We start from the raw sequence: 17279 nt of genomic DNA, 5'->3' as shown, positions 1-17279 counted from the left end.
CTAAACCACAAAAAGCCAAGGCTTGTGGTCTCAAATTAATACGAATTTATGACAATTTCAAAATGCATTTGAACACACACACACACACACACACTTGTACACTTAAGCATAAAATTTTTATGTGCAAAAAAAACTCACGCGCAAATTCTTTTCGAAAAACATTTTTATGTGCCGACGCCACGCCTACCAAAAAGTGCTTTTTGCTCATGTGTTTGATTTCTGAATACCAAGCCTGTTGTTTTGACCATTTTTATGACCCCCACACTCTTCCCACCCCTTAGTCTTATACTGACAGGCTTTGTCTTACGAGCTTCTCGCGCATTCTTATAATTTTTATGACTCGCTGTCAATGTCATTTCCACTTCCACACTCTGGCTTAAGCATTGCCATTGCCATTTTCATTTCCACTTTTGGCCAGCACGTTCTCACCGAGATTTTATGCACTTTATGCACAATATAAATAAATTCGCATTAAATTTTTGTGCGAGTAGTACAACGTACATTTGCTTAGCTCATAAATATATTTGATGATCTGAACGTTTTGGATTCTGGGCGTTTTTATTAATTTCTCACAGCTGCTTGGGCTGGGCTGGGCTGGGCTGGAATTTAAGTAGCCAACGGCGAGAGTTTTTGCCTAATTTGTTGCACACTTTATTTTATATAGCAAAATGGCATAAAAGCTTAATTGGTTAAACATTAGGCTTTGGTTACAATCATTTTACAAGTGCTCGTAAACTAGACAAAGGGTTCAGATTAAGTGAAATTTAACACTTGCAGCATATAAAGTACGTTGCTTTTATATAAAACAATAATATTTATACTCAATTTTGTTTGCTCTGTTGTTTGTTAAACTTTAAATTAGTTGGACATAGAAAAAATTGTGCACGTCCAATTGACAGGCGTCCAAAACATTTGCTAATACTTTTCACTGTTTGCGCAAAAAAATTTTGTTGTCACTTGGCAAATGACAGAATTTTAATGGCAGCGTGAACAGCGTGAACAGATTTTATGCCGGTACAAAAATAAGAAAATTAACAAATAAAAAATAAGCAAAACTTGCCGTAGCTGCTTGTCAGTCAAAAGCAGTGAAAATATTTACCATTTGCTGAGAAAATTGCGCGCAAGCTGCTGATTATCGCTTTTTTGTGTGTCTTTGGCATAGAAATTTCGTCTCGAATGTCAATTGATGCGAAATTCGTGATAATTTTCTTGTTTTCCGCATTAGTGCGTTGGCTACTAGAGAGAAAAAGAGCGAGAGCGAGCGAGAGAGCTGCAACTCATACAAAAACAAAATTGAATTTCATTTGCTGCTCATTGTATTAAAAATAAAAAGTGTAGAAAAAAATTGTATTGCATTAAAAGTTTAAATTAGAATGAAATAGTTTTGGCGTAAAATGCAATTGATTGCATTTCGAGCCAGATTTGTTAACAAACAAAACACTTTGTTGAAACTACTACAACAATTTGAATGTTCAACATGCGCTTTAAGCGCAATCTTACAGTTTAAAATGAAATTAGTTGCAGGCCAGGCAGACAGAAAAATTTCAAGAGCGCACAATTCAATTACAAAAGTTAATGTTGTAGTCACAAACTTTAAAAAGTCGCAGCCAACTTTGCTGTAGCCAAAGACAGACAAGTTGTCAAAATAGCAGCAGCAGCAACTGCAACGAGAGTTGCGTCTGGAGACGTTAAAATTGACATGCGAGGCATAATTTAGTTTTGGCTGCCGCAACTAATTGAAAGGTATTTGTTTAGTGTGTGCAAATGAAATTAAGTTGCAACACACACAGAGCAGCAGCGGCAAAGCCGCAAAAGTCACATGCGACGCGCTCTAGCAAAAGCAGCGACGACGACGACGACAAGTTAACTGTGTGTGGGCGCCTGTAATGGCAACGCGGTAATTTCTTAGGTATTTGTTTTGCTAATTGGATTAATTTTGTGAAAATATTAAAGTTAATGCAGCTTATAGCTCAAGTGCCTTTGGCTTTAATTAAGGCCAAGGCAGACACAAAGCAAAAGCAGCAGCGCACAAATGTAGGCAATGCTTTGCGTTCAACGCAAGCAAAGCTCAAAGTGCATTGACATTTGGACTAACTGCAGCTTAAACTCAAAATTCAGCGTAATTTTATGCTAATTAAATGTTGCTAACTTTAGCTAGAAAACAAGTTTGCTTAACTTGAACAAAAGCGTTTAACAAATTGTTAACACGAACTTTTCGGGGCCAGCAATGTCAAGCAGATTAATTAGCAGCAATGCAGTCGATGCAGTGCACAGATAAACAACAAGCAAAACAAGCACACACACACATGCACATGCACATACATATATATGCATGTGTGTGTGAAGCATTTTCAATTGAACTTTTGTCTGCTTGGCAATTTTTCGCAGCTTGGTTTTTGTCGCGCGTCTCGTTAAATGCGTTGCAATGCAGTGGGCATGGCATTTGTGTGTATGGGGGTGGGTGTAAGGGGTTGCGTATGCGGTCTCGTGAAACTGATGCGTTAATTTGATAAAGCAGCTTTAGGGCACTTTTGGCGCATACCAGGCAGTCAGCCAAGCAAGGATTGCTTTCTATTACAAAACTCTCGTTGCGCTAATTAGAGAACATGTGTGGGTTCGACGCCCAATGAGTAGCAACTAAGGCAGACATGAGTATGTGTGTGTGCTCGTATGTGTGACTCTAATGGTGTTGCAAGGTTTACGATGCGGTTTTCATAGCGGTTGGCGCTGCTACTGACCAAAGTTTTGGTTGTTTTGATTTAAAATTGCGTAGTTACGGTTTTAGTTGTAGTTGCTTAAGCTTAAAACAATGTAGACAGCGGCTTAAGTAATTATTCCGCACACAGTCAATTGAACAGCAGCAGCAATTATATCATTTTGTATCTTTGCATGTTTTTAATTAAAACTGAGCTGCCTTTTTGCACGCTGCACTTTAGTTGGATTTTTTCTTTTAATTAATATTTGCATGTAGTGCAGTTTATGAGCTTCGTTCTGGCTTAGTTTCTTATATATATATATGTTACGTAGTCTTTGGCGTGTGGGTGGCTGCGTCTGGCCTCGCTTTTAACCGCATTGCCGCGACTTGATTTCATTACGCGTCCTTTTGGTGTTTTAATCAAGTTTTATAAGCAAAAGCACAACAACATAAAGCTTGCTATTTTTAATATCAGTATGTGTGTACGCTGCGTATGCGTAACGTTTAATATAAAAATTTAGTTTTGCCGCTTCTAAGTAAGCAGCATAAATTTTTAATAACAAGCCAAAGCTCAGCTACAGTTATAAAAGTTGCACAAATATTAAGTTAAGTTTTCGTTTTAATAACAACAAGAACAACTGCATTAAAAATTATGTCTCAACATACATATATACTATAGTTATATATATATTTGCTGGGCGCCAGACGTTCTGTTTGTCGGCGCCTTGACGTAGGCAACAAAACAAATAAAATTAAAAAGAAAAGAAAACATTGCGACATTCAAAAATTTGTGGCCATGCACACACATGTGTGTGTCTGTCTGTGTGTGTGAGAGAATGGAAATGCCAAGCAGCGACAGTGCATGTAATAAATATAAAGATTTGCAAAGCGGAAAATTGTTGCGAATTTCTTTTTTATGCTCTATGTCTCGCTCGCCTCCGCAGCAGCTGACACTGCTCTTGAAATAATTTTGTGTGCTTGGCAAGCGCGAGATGCATTTTCTCTTGGCAAAGTGCACTGCAAGAAACTTATGCGCAGTTCAAAATTAACAAAACTTGCTTAACTTTGATGCTTGCAATTTTATTTGTAGCAGTGCACAAAATTTACAATGACGCGTCGCTTGATTTCAAATAAAAATATAAAAAATATGCTTGTATTAATAAAGTAACAACAACAACAACAACAGTTGCAAATAAAAGCAAATGCTAGTTATATAAATCTAAAAGGCAAATCAACAAATAAAAAGATGCCAAGCTGCAGGGCGCTGAGCGTATGTTTATGCATGTCTGTGTGTGTGTGCGGCTCTAAAGGAATTTATAGTAGCAGCGTCTACGCGGCGTATGCGCAACATGCGCAAGGTTTGCCAATGTGCAGGCACGTGCATGTGTGTGCAGGCAAAACTATTGCGTTTGTAAGCGTATTTCCGCTCTTATGACATGCAGGCAGCAGCAGCGTGACTAAGAGGGGGCGGGGGTAGGACGCTGCATGTTGCAAACAAAAAAAGAATCACAACGGGGGCGTCTCATGTTTGTAGAAATTGCAACGCAGACACAGTCAACGTTGTCTGCTTTACTTATCGACAACAACGCATGATGATAATAATGATAATGCGCATCATGATGACAATAAAGTCGACATACCCCACCCCCACCCCAGCTCTCTCTCTCTCTACAGCGTTCAACGTCTACGACAATTGCTATTATTGCTCAAGTGTAATGCCAACAATAAAGTAGCTGTTCATATCTACGCCATTTGCCATGCAATATTGTTTAAGCACACACATTGTAAGAGCGAAAGAGACAGAGTGGGAGAGAGAGAGCGAGAGCGAGCAGCAGTTGGCAATTTAAATGTGCATTAAAAATATAAATAAAATGTTGAGCTTGACGGTTTTGTGCCTGCCTATGAAAGTAGGTAAAAGGCAAAATGTACACACACACACACACATGCAATGCGAATTAATCATGAGCCTAGAAATGTGCAATAAAATATTTAAGCGCTCATTGTAAAAGTGGGCGTAGGAGCTTGGCGTACCCATAGGTATAAATGCTGGCATTACTTGTTAAAAGCAAAGGCGCAACAAAGAGTGAGTTAGGTTACACATATATAGCGGATATCATGTATATGCGCTTAAAAGCAACTTTAAAGCGACTGCATTGAATGAAATTATGCTGCTATAGTTTGTTGTTATCGATAGTAACGATATATGTGCAATGCTAGCTAAATTAAATCAATTTAATGACAGCAAAGGCACAACAAAAAGTGAGCTGAGCTAAGGCTATATAACAGATATAGCATAGATATACGCTTAAAAGCAACTTTAAAGCGCCTACGTTGTAAGAAATTAATGCTGCTAATTATTTGTTGATATTGAATAGTATCGATATATGTGCAATGCTTAAGCTTTTGATTGCTACTATAGCTTAAATTAAATCAATTTTTGGCAAGTCGAAATGCCAACAACTTAATTTACTTTGATTATTTGACTGCACTGGTACATTAAAATTTGCTTCATATGGCCCAACAGCTAAGGTTAGGATATTCATATATAGCGTATATAGCATGTATATACGCTTAAAAGGAACTTTAAAGCGACTACATTGTATGAAATCTTTCTATTATAATTATAGTATTGATGTAAATAGTATCGATATATTTGCAATGCTTAAGCTTATGGCTGCTACTCTAGCTAAATTAAATCAAATAAATAAACAAGATATATCATATATAGAAATCTTTCTATTATAATTATAGTATCGATGTAAATAGTTTCGATATATTTGCAATGCTTAAGCTTATGGCTTCTACTCTAGCTAAATTAAATCAAATAAATAAACAAGATATAGCATATATATACAGCTTAAAAGCAATTTTACACAGTCTGAATTGAATGAAATGTTTTTATTATAATTTGTTGCTATCGATAGTATCGATATATGTGCAATGCTTAAGCCTTTAGCTTTTAAATTGATTTAAATTAAATCAATTTTTGGGCTGTGCAATTTCGAACTGCCCAACAACTTAATTCATTTAAATTATTTGACGCACTGACATTTAAAATTTGCTTCATATGGCCCAACACCTTGACTAAGACGCCACAAAAATGTGCAAAATCAATGCACAATATTTGACAAAATGCTGCAAAAAACCGCAAGTGTTAAGACAAGATAGCAATCTGTATATGTATGTGTGTGTGTGTTCGTGTGTGTGTTCGTTAAGTATGTAACAGTAATTGTAGCCCATGTTGTATGCACTTTGCGGTTTGCACATTGCAGCACTAATACTAATAAATTTCGAGTTCATTTATTAAAGTTACTGTGCGCAGAGCAGAGAGTTTGCCATCAAAAGTCTAATCATGCTGGATTTGTGGTTATCTATAGCAGTGCTTATCTCTGTGTGTGTGTGTGTATCTTGTAGATACAAAAACTCAACACAGTGCTAAAAACATAACATAAATAAACAAAATGCCACAAAGTGTGGCTGCCACTGGGAGCCAATGGAAATGTTTGCTTTGCTGTAGTCTACAGTCTATATGCCTTTGCATGTGTGTGTGTATATACATCTGTGTGTATACGTGTGTGTGTATTTACAGCTAAAAGCAACGCACATTCAATAACATGTCAATATGTCGAAGCAATTTGTTCATTTACTATATGAAAATATGAAACGTTGCATTTCTTTTTTCGTTGCTGTTGCTGTTGTTGTTTATATATTGAACACACGATAATTGCAATAAACAGGCAATGAGCTGAAGGCTGTTGGTATAAATTTAACAAATTACAAAATTCCACACCCGAGCCAATTGTAATTTCAAATGTAGTTTACATTTGATTATGCCATTTGCTTGATTTTAATCCTATTTTCGATTTGTGTGTGTTGTGCGCAATGGAATTTATGGCTCAAAAACAACTTGACGCTAACTAACAAAATCATAAATAAATTCAGAGCCAAAGCAAATCAGCAACTCAATTAATTTCAGTACAAAATTGCTGCACACTTTATTTTGCATGAATAACAATTGAACAGATGAGTGTGTACTTTAAATTCACTCAGCTTAGCGAAAGTAAAGTTAAGTTGGAAATTAGTTAACAAACTAGAGTTGGGTGTGGATCTATGGGTATTTACAGTTTATTCTTCACTGCCATTAGCTTGACTTACTAAACAAATCGATAACTTTGTCTATCGAACAGTGCTCCATTCATTCTTAGAGTTGCTTTAAGTGATAGTTATCGACATATGTTAGGTTTGTCTAATAGAAAGAATACAATGATAATATTGACTCGGGCTTGGGTCTGTTTTAGTTTCTTTTAATCTTTTTCAACTCTTTCTCAATTCTTTCTCAATTCTCTTCTTTTAATCGTGCTCAATTCTTTCTTAGAGTTGCTTCAAGTTGTAGTTTTCGATGTATGTAAGATTTGTCTAATAGAATAATAATATTGACTCGGGCTTAGGCCTGGTTTAGTTTCTTTTAATCTTTTTAAATATATATTTTTTTTTTGAATTGGCATGTCCGTTTCCATTGCTACAACAAACTATTGTTAACTGTACTTAAGCAGTTCAACTATTGCAACTATTTCTTGTTTTTTTCTGCATATTTTGAGCTGCCGAATTGGAATTAATCACACTAAAATTGCATTTAAATTGACTTTGTTACCAGTTGTTACTAAACAGATCGATATCTTTGTCTATCGGGCTGTGCTCAATACTTTCTTAGAGTTGCTTTATGTTATAGTTATCGATATATGTAATAGAATAATAATATTGTCTTGAGCCTGTTTTAGTTTCCTTTAATCTTTTTGCTAATTTTTTTTTCATATTTCTACAACAAACTATTGTTAACTGTAGCTAAGCAGTTCAATTGCAACTATTTCTTTTTGAGCTGCAATTAATCACACTAAAATTTCATTTAACTTGACTTTGTTGCCAGTTGTTGAGTTGATGGGCGCGCCGTGTGTTTAACAAAGTTGTTGAGTTGCCTTTTTTTATGGTCTGTGTCGTCGTCGTCGTCGTCTTGGCGTCTTTGTCGGCGTCATCATAAATGCCATTAGGGCACACACGTTGCAACCCATTGCTGTTGCACGCTCTGCTGCCATTGCACTCTAGCTAATGCAACAAGACCAGCACCAGCAACTTACCTGCCTTAGTTGCTTTTACTTTTTTTTGCTTTTGTTGTGTATTAATTTCATAATGTAATTTTTACTGCTTAGCGCAACATTTAGCTCAACATGGGGCAGCAGCAGCATAAAAAACTAAGCCCCAATTGAATTGAGGGTTGCATGCTGTTGATAGTTGCTACTTTGTCTGCTCTGGTTACTAATTGAGTTAATTATATGAAAGCTTTTTTTTTATAATTTAATGATTACAAAATTGTGCAGCTCTAATATTTATTTGTTAGAAAATCAGTTACTGCAAGTTATGTGCGGCAGTCTCTTGACTTATGTGCATTATAAATTGCACTAAACAAATCTTTTGCACACCTGCTTGACAAAAAAAAATGCACAAGAGTTGTATGCAGTCTATAAATTTAGCACAGCAATAGGCATTGATATATAGCGCTATATACAATATTCAATCCTTAAATCAAAGTTGACTTTATCGAATTATTAGTATTAAATTTAGCTGAGATTTTAATACGCTAAATCAAAATTGAGCTGAATCGTATTATTTGTTTGAAATTTAGCTGAGATTTTAATAGTATTGCTTGTTCACATATTTATGATTTTCTAATATGCTATATACAATATTCATTCGCTGTGAATTAAATTGACTTTAAGCGTATTATTTAGCTGAGATTTTAAACATATTTATGATTTTCTAATACATTTTATTTTCAATTATTTCGTTGTGGCCTTTGCTTAATTTATTGCTTTTCAATTGAACTCTCAACAAAGTTTTTGGCGCACGCCAAAGGCAGTAATTGAATATAAATATTGCCTGTCATGTCTGGGGCGCATATATATATATATATATTTATGCCTTGTAAGCATATGTATTATACAGCCCCTCCCCACTCCCCACTTGTGAAACTTGGCAAGTTGTGCACTTTGGGTCTTCTTTAGTTCACACTTTGGCGCAGGCGGCGGCAACCGTCGATGAAATTTATACGCTCTGCAGATTAATATTTAATAAATACAATAACGTTGGGAAAATTTCTAACCATTTTGAGCTGGCTTTGAAATTAATTCCGCAGCTTAACACCCAAACCCAACCCAACGCCCAACGCAGTCCACTGAGCAGCAGCAGCAGCGCCAAAGCAAGCAAAAGAAGTTTATATGAAAGTCATATACAAAACTTAAATATGCACTAGCTATGTACAACTGTATGTGTGTGTAGTTTGTGTGTGTGTGTGTGAGCTTAGGGATTTCTTTATGCAAATTTGCCAAAGCAATGTTATTTTAGCCATGGCAAAGAGTGAGCGAGAGAGCAAGAGAGCGACGAGCAGCTCTTTGAGCTGTACAAAATTGTGCTCAAAATGCATAAGAGCGTATATTAGTGAGTACTCATAAATATTACCATATGCACATACGTCTTGCTAGCCCCGCTGCTCCCCCCTTCATTCCCGCTGCTGCTGCTGGTTGGAAAATAAAAATTTAAATATGCTTTAAGTAAAGTACACATAGATTTAGCGAACCATAAAAAAAGCTGCAACGATGCGTTATGTTATGTCTCTCTGTGTGTGCCACGCCCACTTTGAAAACAATGCCATGCATGCAATTGTATAATAAGCAACAGATTGGCATAAATGCAAAACTGAAAACTGTAACCCAAGCTTCGTTTCTATTTCTGTGCCATTAAAATGAAAATTGTGCGCTCTGCCAAACGTAATTGCAATTTTAGTCTCTGCTCTTCAATTGGCAGTACTTTTTTTCCTTCTATTTTGGCATTCTCTTTAGCACTAGTGTCCATTTTTATTGTCTAATTGTTTCTGCATTCATCCTCACTTAAACATTCATTCCTTTTGCAAATATTGCCTTACACTTTTTTTTTGTTGTTGTCACATAAGCCAATGCCAAATGATTCTTTTTGCTTTTGCTGTCAATATTTGTTTGCTTAAGTGTTTTTTATTGTTAGTCTGCAGCATGACTAAAAATTTTAAATAAAATATACGAGATTTCTTCTAAGCAACAATAGCTAAAGTCAGACATTTCGAATTAGTATAAGAAATAGTGAGTTGACTAAACAATAAATGAAATTTAATTAAGAAAATTGCGTGCAAGTGAAATTATTGCATAAAATATTTTAGATTTCTGGCAAATTTAGCTGAGCAACAATAGCTGAAGTCACACATTTCTAAGAATTAAAGTAGAAATATTTAGTTGGCTGAACAATAAGTATGAAATTTGCAAGCAAGTGAAATTATTGAATAAATTATTTGCAAATAAAGCTGCAAAACAAAAACAAAGACAGCAATGTATAAAAATTAAAATAAATAATAAATAATAATAAATAAATAAGTAAAGAAAGTTGCATGCAATGAAATTTCAAATAAAATTAAGCTTAAGCTTAAAACAAACATAACTAAATGAATAAAAGTATAAAAATTTCAAATAAAATTAAGCTTAATCTTCAAACAAAATTTACTCAATAAAATAAAGTAGAAATATGCAAATATTTCTTTAATATGTAATATTCTAATTTGCGCTAAAATTTAAAATAAATAGCTAAGTAATGAAAGTTGCGTGCAATGAAAATTCAAATAAAATTAAGCTTAAGCAAACATAAATAAATAAATTAATTAAAGTATAAATAAGTAAATTTTAATGTAAATATTTATATGCTCATTTGCCTCAACAAATTTTGCGCAGTGTACTTATATTTAAACAGCTTTTGACTTTAGCATTTTAGCCATAAAACGTTTAGTTATTAAAACTTGACGCTATTTTCATAGCATTTTAGCAAGTTTTCTCACACTGCACACTTAGCATTATCATAGGCCATATAACTATACAATCATATGCGCATGTGTTTATGTCTATGTGTGTGTGCGGCTTTTATCATCAAGTTCCTTTGTCGTTTTACTGGTTTTCACTGTTTGTTTTTCTGCTCTACGCTCGACGCTCCAACAGCAAACGCACTTTGTATTTAATGTTTTTTAATGGAAAAACTTTGTAATGCCAGCGCCAGCGTCAGCGCGTTGGCAACGTCTTGGCAGCGCAGGCATTTGTCATAGGCATAGTCTACACCCTAATAGCTGCCAAAAAAGAAAAAAAAAAAGAATGTAGGGAATACACATATGAGAGAGACTGTATGCCTGCTTGGCTTGGCCTGCGGCAGCCGCTTAAACCACTCGACTGCATTTTGCAACTCGGCAATTGTTTGCTTTTGCCTTCACTACTACTACTACTACACACACTAGTATTTGCCACACTGCGTATGCGTATTTTTTTTTCTCTTTCTACTAAAGTTTTTCTCTTTTAGCAGCAGCAGCAGCAACTGAACTGAACTCTGAAGCCAAGAGGCAGCGCCTGACAAACAATTCTTAAGTGCCTTCCAATATTTAAGCAGGCTTCCAATTCGATTGCTGTTTGCTGTCATCAAATGGCGTTGTCTACGCATGTGGCATGCAGCATGTGGCAAGCTGTGGGTAGCTGTGGGTGAGCCGAGCAAGCGGGTAAGCCTTTTAAGCACTTTGGCTTCAACTTGTTTAGAGTCAATTTTTTATTTCGGGCCGGGCTGTTTTAAGTTCTCTTTGAGTGCTTGAGTTGCTTGCCATTCATATGATGAATTATTGCAGCTAAAAGTTGAGACTGACAGCAGCAAAGCTTTATGGTTAGTTTTATAGTTTGCAAAAAGCTGCTTAACTGACATTTTTGGGTGACAATGTTGTGTTTTATAAAGATGAACACAAAGCGTAGCTTAAGAAGATTTAAGGCAAGACTTAAGCAGTTTTTATTTAAATATAATTAAAGTGAATAAAAAATATATTGTAGATGATTTGAAAATACTGCAATTATTATTTAAATTATTTCTGTGATAGAACTAAACTGTATTTTCTATTATTATATAGCTTGATAAGATTTAATGAAATACTAAGCAATTTCTACATTTTTTATTTATATTTTGAGCATATTTTAGCTGATATTTAATTTACTTTTTGTTTCTTATATTATTAAATAGCTTAACAAGATTTAATAAAATACTAGCAATTTTCTGGATTTTTTATTTATATCTTAAGCATTTTTAGCTGTTATTTCAATTACTTTTTTTTATATTATTATATAGCTTAACAAGATTTAATGAAATATTCTAGCTTTTTTATTTATATTTTGAGCATATTTTAACTAATATTCCAATTAGATTTGGTCTTTTATATCATTATATAGCTTGACCAATTTGAATATTTCATTAAGCAATTTTCTAGATTTTTTATTTATATTTTGAGCATATTTTAACAGAAATTTAAATTACTCTTTGTTTTTTATATTATAATATAGCTTAACAAGATTTAAGCTCTTTTTATTTAAAAATAATTAAAGTAAACAAAAAATATAAAGTTCATTATAAATGTAGTAAAAATACTGCTATTATTATTTAAAATATTTCTTTGATAGATAACTGTGTTTGAAAAAAGTTAGCTGCATTTTATATTATTTTAAAACTTAACCAGATTTAATATTTTTTATTAAGCAATTTTCTAGATTTTTTATTTATATTTTGAGCATATTTTAGTGGTTATTTCAATTACTTTTTGGCTTAGTTTTGTGTTTAAAATAGATTCTATCTTTTATATTAGTAACATCAAATTCTTTAGTTTATTTTACTTTTGTCAAAGTGCAGCTTAAATTATTTTTGAACAGCGCTGCCAAAGGCAATTGAAATTTTCACACACACACGTGGCCGTAATTTAAGCAGAATAGAAAAAATGGAAGCCAGCGAATAAAACAATTTTTACGCTCCCGCGCGCGTGTGTGTGTGTGTGCGTGTGTCTGTTTTAGAAGCTCAAGCTGCAATGCAATATTTTTTGAAGCACACACACAGACACACACACACACATGCGCACATTTGTATGTGTGAGCTGAAGGCGTTTACAAAATGAAGTCAGCATTTTTATGATAGTCGTCGTCGCATTTATGACATAGTCCAGGGGATATATGCATGTCCACTATATGGCGCTTATGTATGTGTATGTGTGCGTGTGTTGAAGTAGTAAAGTGGGCTTGCGTATGTTTGTGGGCGTGATGTGTTGTGTGTTTAGTGGATGCTTCAAATGCGGATATTAGTTGTAGTAATGTGGCAGCCACAGACACTGCGAGAAATTAAGTTGATATTAAAACAAAATGCAACAAAATGTTAAGCGCAAATTTAAAGATATAGACAAAGCTGCTAAGCAACATGCGCTATAAGTTTTGTTAGCTGTTTTAGTTGCTTTGAGTAACTAAACAACATTTATTAAGCGTTTTGTTGTTTTTAGATATTTTGTTGCATTAGTTGCGTTGTCGCTGCTCAAATAACAAAAGGTAGCAATTTTTATAGCTGCCACAAAATGCGCGTTTGTATTTGCAATGAACACACACACACACACACAAGCAGCGGCACACACATACATGCAAGCAAAGCTATAAAAGTGCGAAATACTCATTTATTAACATGAAGCTTACGAAAATGGTGTAGGTGCGGTTAAGGACATGCCACGGACAGCAGGACGGACGGACAAACACATGAAAAGCAAAAAGAAAACCACAGCCAGAGCAACGGCAATCAACAGCACTAAAGCAAGATAGTTGCATAGAGAGAAAGGGGAGAGAGAGAGAGACTGCGACTTGTCCAGCTGCTTGTAAATGTGTTTAAAATTGAAATTTCAATTTCAGCACACACACAAACAAACAAACAGACAGACAAGCAATTGCAACTCAGCTCAAGCTCAAAGTGCTGCAATCCACAACAGCAGCAGCAGCAGCAACAACAACTGCAACAAGCTGTGGCAGCATGTTTTGTGCACATTGTTGCAACGTCTACAGTTATGCAATGTTGATCGTCATCACCAACAAACTTTAAAACAATTTCCCGCACAATTTTACTGCCAGGCCACTTGACAATGTAAACTGCAAGCGGAAGCAAAGCCCCGCCCACAACCCCCCAGCAGCCTGCTCGACTATCGATAATGCCAAAATGCTTTTGATTTGTGCGAACGCGCGTTAGCTCTAGCAACAAATTGCTTAATCGCCTGTGCATAATGCATGCGCTTCACACACACACGCACACACACACACACCTATACTAGTGGCAATTGCATTACATGTATGCAAAAAATTGCAATGCAAATTTCCAGCACAAACAAATTTTTACTGCTGAGCCAGCGGCTCGAGTTTAGGGTTTAATTATGCGTGCGTAATGTTCAATCAGAGTTTGCGTAAGCCACACCCCCCACACACCCCAGGCCGCTGCTAATCACAGCCTAAACCTAAACCACATTTGGGCCAAACAGCAGCTAAGGCGGCGCAGTTGTTGCGTTTGACAGTTTTATGAGCACTGCTCATAAAACACTTTTGAGCTGTACAGCGAATTTGTTGCAACTTGCGTTTGAATTTGTTGCATTTCTATAATTAATAATAATTTTACAAGCTTAAGCAGCTTAATCCAATTGTAGCTGCTGCTGTTTGATAGTCTGCTGCTAATATATTGAATTATATTTGCCCACTTTGGCACTTAAACTAATCATTTTAGGCTTAATGCATTTATTCATTTGTGTCTCTGGCTTTGGCCCAAACATGACCTAATCATCTACACAAGCATATCAGCCCATAAATTTGTATTTTAAAGCCAAAGTCGTAACATGAATCAATTACAAATTAAACTGATTAGTATTAGTAGAGGCAGTTTGTTGGCCAAAATCTATGCATGCATAATATCGATTACTACTATATGCGAGACTTATTGAGTGTCTGGCAAGCTGTGCAGCTGGGCCTGAAATGCTTTGCCGCAAATTACATGACACAAACAAAGAGCAGCAGCTCCCACTCGCTCCGCTCTGTATTGTTATTCGCTTGGCCTACCAAAAACCCCCAAAAGCATGCAAAAGGACACTCAATGCATGTCTGCTGCACTTGAGTCACACACACACACACACACGCATACGCACACACAGCTATGAGACGCTAATTAAATATGTGGCATGTCAAAATGTTGAAGCCCATAAATTTCCTGCTAAATTATAATATTTTGCCGGCCAAGCAGACAACAGAGACAACTCAGACAGACAGACTGCCAGCCAGCCCAGCCCAGTCCAGTTCAGTCTGCTGTGCTGTGTGCTTAGTCCTTGTGTTTTCCATGTCCGTGCTCGCTTCATTAATGTGAAGTGAAATCAATTACATGGCTGTCAATTGTGGGAAGCATTAACACCTGTGCAAATATTGTAGCAAAGTTTGTAAATTGTAGCGGCTAAGTTGCATAGCAGTGAGCTTTGCGTCAGGCAGTTAAAGCAGTGTAGTTAGCTTTGTTCGTTGCCATATAGTCTATAGATAGACTAGACTTTTTATATATTTATTGCTATATAAACTCAGTTGAACTAATGCGCATGCATAGCAGCGAGCTTTTAGAAGTGTATAGCAGACAGCTTAGCTCATTGCTGTCATTTTCGATAAACTATTTAGCAATTAAACTCAAATGCGCATAGCAGTGAGCTTTTTAGCAGGCAGTTAATTGTAGTGGAATCAGCTTAGTTCGTTGTTGATAAACAATTTTGCAAATATACAATTATAAATTTGTTAAATTGTACAGCGACTCATAATCTAAAATAGCTTAAGGCTTTTGCTTGCATAGTCATTATTTAAATTACGAGCTGTGCAAACTCAGCTGATTATGAGATGAGCATAGCAGTGAGCTTTTTGGCATGCAGTTTATTGGAGTGGAGTCGGCTTAGTTCGTTGCTGAAATTCTCTATAGATATAGACTAGACTTTTTATACTATTTAGCAAATCAACTTAGTTGAACTAATGCGCATAGCAATGAGTTTTGAAAAGTGTGTAGCTCGTTGTTAAAATTTTCTATAGATAGACATTCAGCCTTTAAGCTATTTAGCAATTAAACTCACAATTAGATATACAAATGCGCATAGCAGTAAGCTTTTTGGCAGGCAGTTAATTGGAGTGGAGTCAGCTTAGTTCGTTGCTGAAATTTTCTATACATAGATTAGACTATTTATATATATTTCAAATAAACGCAGTTAAACTAATGCGCATAGCAGCGAGTTTCTAAAAGTGTTTAGCTCGTTGCTGAAATTTTCTATATAATTTTAGCCTCTAAGCTATTTAATTTACTATTTACTTTTACTATTTACTATGCGACTTCCTCCATTAAATGATGAACAGCTGAGCAAATGCATACAGCAGTGAGCTTTTTGTCAGGCAACTTAAATCGTTGAAGAAATTTCTATAAATATATTAGTAACAGCAACAGCACTCAGACGAACTGCAGCTCATAGTACTGAACTTTTGATTGTGTATAGCAGCCAGCTAATTGTACTGAAGTCAGCAGCTTAGTTCGTTACAGGAATTTCTATAGATAGACTTGATTACTATTTAGCATAAACCACTTAGGTCAACTTATACACATAGCAGCGAGCTTTTTAAAGTGTGCAGCTTAGTTCATTGCAGAAACTTTCTATAGCTTCAACACTCACTTTTATGGACTATTGAACGCAATTGCAAATACAGCAAATTATGAGCATCAAGCGCAGCAGCAGCAGCAGCAGCTCACTTATTAGACCATTGAAAGCAACAATAATTTCAAATCAAGCCAAAGCCAGTGGCAAATCACATTACCAAACTCGCTGTAAGGCAAGCAAATTGCGCTGAATTCTAAGAATGCCAACACACAAAAAAGGGAGCAAAGAAATGCTATGTGGTCAGCAGAATAAGCTAAGAAAATCTCACACAAAGAATTCTTGCCACTTAACAAAACGCAAAAAGAAGAAGAAGAAGATAAGAAGCACAAAATGCCAAAAGTCAAAGTCATTTTTTTGCTTTGCCTTGGAATTATTTGTGTGTGTGAGCAAGAGCAAGCAATTGAATTTGACTGTGCATTACATACAGTGCGTATGCGTAATATACGACAATGGCAAGCAATAGACAAGTTGAGAGCTTTGTGTTGCTGCGAGCTTAAAAAAGTTTTACTGATTTTTATGAAAGTTTCTACGGCTAATCAAAACCCTTTTGACCACACACACACATACAATCGTGTGTATGTGTGTGTGTATGGACAGCTGTTTGGGTTTTTGGTATTATCAATTTGCTGCGAGTTGAGGCAGCAAATAAAAATAAATTAAATTGACGCGCACAACAACAAAAAACTGGCATAATCTATGCTTAGTTCCGTTTTATAGTAGTGTAGCGCTCTCTATTTTTTCATTTTATGGCGCGTACGTGTTGCACGCAGCTTCGGAAAATCAGCGAAATGTGCGCCAAATTGTTGCAAACTATTACAATTTGATATATGCGCAATTTAGTTGAATGTATGTAGTCCAGCCCCAAGCATTTGCTGTTGCTGCTGCCTTTGAGCTTTACCATGTTATGCGGCCATTTTGCGGCCTTGCAGCAGCAGCAGCAGCAGCAGCTGTTGCAAATTCGCTCATAAAAATAAATTCTACTTA

The sequence above is a fragment of the Drosophila busckii genome, chromosome 3L, assembly GCF_011750605.1.
Source record: "Drosophila busckii strain San Diego stock center, stock number 13000-0081.31 chromosome 3L, ASM1175060v1, whole genome shotgun sequence".
In the NCBI taxonomy this organism is placed as follows: domain Eukaryota; kingdom Metazoa; phylum Arthropoda; class Insecta; order Diptera; family Drosophilidae; genus Drosophila; species Drosophila busckii.
The sequence above is the reverse complement of the archived record's forward strand: the minus strand, read 5'-3'. Positions refer to the sequence as shown.